This window comes from Plutella xylostella, chromosome 6 (assembly GCF_932276165.1).
Source record: "Plutella xylostella chromosome 6, ilPluXylo3.1, whole genome shotgun sequence".
In the NCBI taxonomy this organism is placed as follows: Eukaryota; Metazoa; Arthropoda; class Insecta; order Lepidoptera; family Plutellidae; genus Plutella; species Plutella xylostella.
This window is the reverse complement of record NC_063986.1, coordinates 7318356-7327035: the sequence shown is the minus strand read 5'-3', so window position 1 is coordinate 7327035 and position 8680 is coordinate 7318356.

Sequence of the window (8680 nt, the reverse complement as noted above, 5' to 3'; positions counted from 1 at the left end):
TCAGTACTGCGCCGGGCCGGTGGCGCCGCGGCGGGGAAGGCTCGCCGGCTCGCAGAGCCACTATGAAAGCGAGGCACGTGACTCGCACTATCTAACTCCAACACTTCGTGAAATATGAAGATGTGATCTCCTTGTGTAGGCGTTTAATTCGACATGATATAAGTCAGATATAAAACGCTAATGTAAGATTGTATCATGCAAATTTACGTATGTTTACATATTTTTGGATTACTTATGGCCTTTTTGAGTAATGATGGTGAATAATGACTCGGAAAGTCATGGGATCAATTATACTTAGCTTTTTTATCTGAGTTAAAGTGTCAAAGTTATTTAATTTTACTCAATATGATATTGAAATTCTAATTATTTATGGTATATTTCATAGCACGTGGTTCGTCAGTATAAAATCTGGCATATCTTTATGTAACATTATAAAAAAGCTTCTGACAGTCGGGTACTTCTACCACTTACCCGACAAAACTCTCAGCACAATTTTGCTTGTGTTGAGATGCACCAACCCGCACTAGGCTAGCGTGGTGAACTAAACCTAAACCCTTTAAGTCATTGGAAGGAAACCCGTTCCCCAGCAGTGGGGACGTGATGGGTGGTGATGATAATGATGATGAAGATGTAACGTAAATTCGATGAATTTGTCACATGCTTTAATTTTGTGAGTATGATGTAATTACATTATAATTATGTATCCGTATTATGTAGAGAATGCATTGAGCGTCTGCGGGTCGGTGCGGAGCAGTTTGCCAACAGATGCAACTGCCTCAGTTTATGCAAGTGACATCCAAGAATCACTCGATTTCGACAAATAAATGCCCAACTGGCTTTCTGTGTCAATTACCAAACTATCAATCCGCTTTCGTACTGATTCGATTATTTTGTTGTTTTTTTCTGCTGATATTTGGAAATAAATAATTTGTAGAAATTAGCAGTTTTTTACAGTGTTTTTTATACATGCTTGCTGATAAAGCTCAATGAATTGATTGATTGATATACGAACGTATGTTCAGTATTTTACGGACTCGAAGTTAGGTATGCCATGGCTATTCTACTAATGCATAGCTTAATCCTACAACACCTTTAACTATTACACTAAACACGATCAAACTCACAAACGCATGATGGGCCAAGTGGATAATTACGTAACATACTTGTTTGCGGGTGTTTTCGACTTGAAAGTAGTTAGATGTTTTCGCATTAGTCCTTACCTGATTAAACCGGCGATGATTCAACGTTTATGTAACCTGCTACTATCTCGATCATCTCCGTACTACAACCAGTAACCTTTCAAGACGTGTTGATGGCACGTACTTGTGGCAACTTGATGACCCGTAAATAAATTAAATACAACTTAAAGTAACAGGTAAAAGTGCATACACATAGGAGATAAATTGAACCGTGTATGATTTTCATTATTTATTTTTATAGCCCAAGAAGATAGATATGTTTAAATAATGTGATAGGATAAATAAAATAAGACGGCAACAGTAATTACACTAAGTACTTATAATTCATTTTATAAGCCGCGACAAGGAGTTTCAGTTTTTAACCGACATCAAAAAAAGGAGGAGATTCTCAATTCGTCTGTATGTATGTTTTTGTATGTGCAATAGGGGAGATTGTTAGCATAAACTAAACTACTTTATACCGATTACGGTTATTTGTCATGAAGGGTTGCATCTGTGTTGGCGACTGCACCCACCTGCCTAAAGGAGTAGTTGTCACCAGGTTATGCAACTTCCATTTGCATACATTCATGAATATGACACGACACTTTGACACCCGCGGTGCGAAGTACCCATATGTAGAGCAAAGCGTTTGTTTATGCACCGGACGTAAGTATTTATTTATAATATTTACTCAAACATAAATAATTTGATTTAAGTGGCGACCTTAATGCAATTGCTTGTCAGTACTTAAATTATGCACATAACAATTAAAAGCGCTTTAAAAAATACGCACGAAATTAATGACTCAATACACACGTAGTGTATTGAGTCATCAATTTCGTGCTTTCGATTTAATCCGTTTTTATTAAGAAGTGATCTTAATTACAATAAGATTCAATGGATATTACACAATGATCGTGCGAACTTCGGAAGCATGTGACTTGTAGAAAGGAAAAACTACGGATGCAGGTAATTAGGGATTGAATTAGCTTCATCCGTCTAGCAAGTATTAAAAAAAAATACTATCAGTGTAAAATATAGGTATGAAAAATATAAAAAAAATGAAATTAGACTACGTGTAAATACTTGCTCTGATCGTATCACTATGGTATATAGTTTATGCATAGGATGTAAGCAATAAGTAGTTAGGTATAAGTTTTTTTTACATTATATCCTTGTTTGTCATTGTCTGGCCATAGTGTATACAGTATTTATCTAAAATATCCAGATTCTGAAAATCTCGTCACTGTAACGATAAGCAGTATTTAGGAAAAAAGTATGTTCACTTAATCCATGCATTTTAGAACAGATCCATAAGTAAGTATTATAAAGTAAATATGTATTTTTTCAGTATTACATTCGTTTACCACAGGGTGCTGCTACCGATATAATTCCACCCTGAATATAGGATGTTGCAAAAGTTGTATACTAGGCCAAAAGGTGTAAATCAGAGGGTCATTATGAACAACTTTTGTTCTACGACTTTTGGAATAATGGTTGCTGACACTTTGAACCGAGTGTTTATTGCACGTGCTATACTGCAACTTGTCACTCGCAAGCACATTGATTGTAATCCGGAGAACGTACTGTCCTACTTCTCAAAATAACCATTAGTCAAACTTAGCCCTTTGTGCCAGCATGAACATTATATTATTCACTTTCAATCTTAACTTAATCATATTTTCACTGATTCGTGCAAGGAAGTCTACAATGTATGCATTGATGCTTGAATATCTTAGCAACTGATATGTATATTAGCAGCTACGAAATATGAATGAAATAGAACAGGTACAGTATTTCGATTTCTCTTAGAGATTATAGCCGAGTAAGGTCCAAACATTCACATAGGAACACAATCGTTATGAACTGATTTCTTCATGCTCCACGTAGTCTTCTCAGCAGGTACATCTTTACGTAAGATCAAGATTGTAAATTCTCGTGCTAAATTGTATAAGTAAGATTATTTATTTGGCTTTCGTGAGTAATTTTAGACAATAGGGTCACCCGCTCAAAACCCATTGATATTGATCTGAGACATTGAAATGTAGCTCTATTTACACTTTATATTATTTAAATAATAGTAGTTAGTGGTATCATGGCAATATCTTGTTGCTCTATTTTTTATGAAGTTGAATACGATACGACCTTAATCTGTCTGATTGAGATGTAATATAAAGTATTTCAATAATCCTTAATCCGGGTCTGTAATTACCTATTTAAGCAGTATAAAGGCGTTCGTCTGATTAATAAGTATAATATGGTTAATCTTGGCCTTGCCGCATCAACGCTGTCCGCGGGACAATGGGACGACGGGTGATGTCTCTACTATTGTATTTTTATTGTGTTCAAGTGATATTTATTTAGATTTGCGTACAATGGCGTGTTCCACTCCCGATCACGATGTTCGAATCTGCAAATGGAGCTGCCCGCGGCATACATAATCAATTTCAACTGTTTCCATTTTGCAATGCCTAGCTACAGGGTTTCAGGCGTCAAGTACTAACTTTAACCTTAAAAGGTCAAACTAGATACTTTAAAGTGCGCCTTACATAATAATGTTTATGTTAATTCATTTCTTTTGAGAATCATTATTATTAATACTGAAAAAGAATCAGACAGCAGGAATATCTACTTGAGTAGATAGGTAATAAAATTATGATTTTGATTTGTCTATATATTTGTCTTTTTGTATTCGTGAATAAATGAATTTTACATACTGTAAAATTTCAAAAAACTGATATTTTTTAAATGTTTAAGTTATATAATAATCGTCATCGAAGGAATGCTCATATTGTTTCCCTAGTCTATGGTATAGTGTATGATCCTAATGCCCCTTCTTACTTAACAGAACGCTTCTCATTCTTCGACTCTACTGACCGTCCTCAACGGTCAAGTAGAAATATGATCTTTCGAACCCCAGAGCATAATGCGGCAGGGTATTCGGATTCTTTCACCGTGTCAGCGGTTCGCTTGTGGAACCAGTTACCATTGCATATAAGGCAATCGCAGTCCATTGAAACTTTTAAGTCTAAGGTTCGTCTGCACTACCTCCAGAAACAGAACAATCAGCTTAACTGATATAATACACATGTTTTGTTGTAAGTAGTATGTAAGTGTGATGATGATGATATTATTATATATATATAAAATATTATTTTAGTTAAGTATAGTATGTATTAGGTTTATGTATTGTATAGGTAACCTATAGGTATATATTTATTATACATGTATTATATACAAGTAAGTGTATTCTAGTGTTTGTAGGTATTTTTACAAAATTATCTTTCCTCTCAGTCTTTCGCACTACCTATAACTTTCTCCACAACAACCAAGGTTAGCTGGAAGAGAATGCTGTTAGCATTAAGTTCGCCTATGTACATAATTTTATTATTGTGCAATAAAGTATTTAATAATAATAATATACTTTACATTATGTGCCAAACAAAAATGTAGTTCAAGGTCAAGTCCGCTAGGTCAATTAGAGTATCGATTTATCTAATCGTTTGAAAGAAATTTCGTAACAACCCCTTAGGATACTTTTAATAACCTTAGCGTATTAATAAGGTAATACATTTTAAAATTCTGTATTCAAAAAATAATATACAAGATCTGTATACCTACCTACTTACCCTGTTTGTTTCTATAAACAGTTTAATCCACGTTTAATCTCAGAATATCACTCACGTAAGCACCATATATGTACCTATGTAAGAAATGAAAGTGAGGTAGGTAACTAGATATATTAACGAATTTACGAATCATGTAAATACCATATAATAATTATTCAGATATGTTTGGCAAGATGCAGTCGGTGTGTATTGATAACGTAATTTTTCTTGGTTGTTACCAATATTGTCACTGATATAATGCCCTACATGCTTTACTGTTCTGATAAAAACAATTAGGTTCAACAAATTGGATTTTTATAGAACAGACGGACCTGATGTTTTCTTTTTAAAATAAATCTGTGCAGAATTGGGCAGTTTTGTAAATAATATACTTAGATAGTATGATTTACGTGACCGTGATCTCGACATGTCCAGACAGTGAGTATGCACCACGTAGTGAGCATGGGACCACTTATAAATTGCAACTAAATTACCCGACTAAATCGATTTTGAGCGGCCCCGTATAATTATTTCCTTCGACGGTTAAAGTTAACCGGCTAATTTGATATCAACTAAATTACCGAATGAGTGGCCAGTTGTCATGAAAAGCCGTATAATATTCTAATTTAATTATAGCCTCATGCTACATTTTAATCATTAAAATTATAACTTATTCATACATTTTCCTACTGTAATATTTATAATTGTAAGGGTATGAAATCAAATATGAAGTTCAATCATATCAAAGCAAATATGACGACATGTGCAGATTTAATTAAGCGAGTTTAATTGTTTTATCATATTTTTTTGCAAGTTCAGTTACCCAAGATCAACCCAAGAGTATTAGTAACAAGTTCTTTTGTATTGGTTGACAGATAGTAGATACCAGATAAACTCAGTTGCTTCACCAATGTCTGACAAGGTGACAAGTTTGTAAACGCTGATATAGTTCTACCGTGACGTGATTAATGCTCAAGATACTCGTACGTACCGTACCTACATGATACATATAATTTCTTGGTTGCTATTGCTACACTACACGTAATGCACGAATGTATTCAGTGCACACTACTACTAAATTTATATTCAATTCATTTTATTAACTTTCACACTATACAATATTCCCATAGAAAAGTATCTTTGCAAATGAACTTTTCTTTCCGATACGCAGTTTACTACTGTGGACTATGATTTTATGTGGCAGCATGTCATTTACACTCTGTATAGGTAAGCAATTAATTTAACATTTATCGAATATAGTATACTTTTACAATAGCTGTGTCTTTGTGCATCCGGAATCCACGTTTTTGTATGAGTGGTCCCATCGAGGTTCCATGTAAAATAACTTACATAGCAGATATATACCTACGCTCAACTTTGCACTATTTGTTACTTAAATTTATTGTGATGTTATACTTGAACATATGTGAGCTATGTTCATTGATTTATAGTAACATTAATATTCAGATATCTATTTGTCATTACTTTAATTTAAAGTTTGATTTATGGTCGGGCTGAGGACAAATGAATGCGTAGATATAAAATTTGGTTCAAACAAGGCTTAACTTTTGACATAAGCTTTAGAGCTTACATAATCAGTGCATGTACAAGTACATAATTTAGATCCCAAAGAAAACAACTGGTTCGGAAAAGAGGGTTATCTAGTATAAAATACTTTGTACGGTGATAGAATTTTATTTTAAAAATAATATAAAGGCAAAGTGAGTTGCTGTTGATACAATTAAGGCACAGCGTTTAAGGCAATTCGAGCTTAATTTTCCATGCCTAATATGTGCATTACATTTTATGAACTCATTTAACACTCATAATATAGGCCAAACAATCTATTAGCACTAATCCAATAACTTTATTATTCGCAGTAGGTTGGTTGGTGCAAGCCGCCCCAGCCTGCGCCTTATCCTATTCCTATGTTCTTTCAGCGAATTTCCACTAATGTGTTTAATTTATTACTTTAGTCTAATTAATAGATATCGCCAGTATATCAGTATTGAGTAATTAGAGGCAGTTGTGGCCTTGGAGAGGGCGAGTCGTGGGCATATGTGAGTCTCGTGACCGGCCCGGCTGCGCTTGCGCAACCCGCGCCAACCGCCCTGGAGGGTCACTTTACCTTCACAGGAGACGAACGAACGAGAGCTATCATGCAATCGATACGTTTATTACAACGATATGGGGTCGTGGTTACACCGCAGTGCTCCAAAATTTCGTATTTTGACAAGCAAGAGTGGAGACTCCTGCGCCGCCGCCGCCGCGCCCTGCGCCAACTATCCGCGAAGCTCTCGCTAATGATTGTTCGCAGTGATTTATGTATGCCAGTAGCTCGCATTGTGCTTCGTGGCTTACGAACTGAGCTTGTTAGTTTGACCCTGTTGATTGAACTGATATATCGAAGTTGAACAATTTCAATTACATGCAGAGAAGTAGATAGGTTTTTTAGTAGGTCAAGACAAGCAACAGCATATTAAGCAGTTTTCGGTAAATTAGGAAGTTAATTAAGATTTGTGGTATATGCGGATATTCATAATAAAGTTATATCAGATATCTTCAGAAGGCAAATCAATAGTGATCTTAGGGTTAGACGTAAATAAGCTTCGTAGATGTAAATGCACAGGCTTTACCTACCAACTATTGGTAAAATACGCTAAGCATCGAATTATTACACTAAACGTAATGCGATTCGAGCCTAAATTTTTCATTTACATATTCTCCGTTTTCTTTTTGTAACAATTGAGATGTAGCACTCCAACAAAGTAGAGCTGATTGAGCAGATTATCTTGAATAAACACTTTTAATCTTGTAGCTTGTAGGTAATATTGCTCTATATTTCGTGCTATCTGAACATCGGCCGTAAGCGGTGTTTATTCAAATGGCACAAGGTTATGAAGCCAGTACCAACTTACATACATTTTGATGATTTAATAGAAGCATCGTTGCAAAGACCGAGAGTTGCGCAATCCGCCTTCAAAGACGTACCGAGACCGATCTAATCGATCGCTGTAAACGATTGCAAAAATAAATCAATAGCTTATGGCCCAAGTAAACAAATGATACTTAGTAAAGGTAAATAAAATATTGAAATGGCTTTGTCTGAAAGCTATGTTCTATTATCATCAGCTCGTACCTAATCATAATCATACATGCTGAACATAGTCATCCCATCCAATGTGGCCCAGGAACGCCACAACTCCTTCCTCAAGTTACCACTACCGACAACAACTTTATGATTCGTACAGCTTGTATATGAATATAATTTTTAGTCGGCGTCATAATATACAAACCTTACGTATTTAAATTTCCATTGATTTCCGATTCGGACAACGAAAACGTACCTACTTACACCATCGCCTAGATTGCAGCTATCCGCCGATACCTGCTGTTATTTGATAAGCTGTAACTGGCTGTAAGTATAAATAATTGGTTGACAGTTAAGTTCTGATAAAAACGTTATCAAAAGCTGAAATTAAAATCACCGTCCAAATATTGTAGTGTTGCCAATTAGCGGCGCCATAATATTGTGTAAAAAATAAAATATTAAGTAGTATAAAAAATACCGCAGCGTCATAAATTCGTACACGTAACGTCTTCAAGGAGTGGCATCATTTGGAATTAATAGCGCAATGAGAAAGGCATAGATCCGACCTTCGCAGTCACATTATGCGCTTACGTTTTAATGATCCATTTAATTTAACGCATCGTGCGCAATAGAAGCACAAGATGGGAGATCGTCGGATCACGCGGGTAGAAGAATGCGGACTACGCATACCCTGCTTCCTCTTCGTGTAGGAAGTTGAAACATTTGTCTATGATACAGTTCATGATTTATCTGTATGGTGTGAAGGTTACAGTCCCATAGGCCTCATGAATGCATTACTA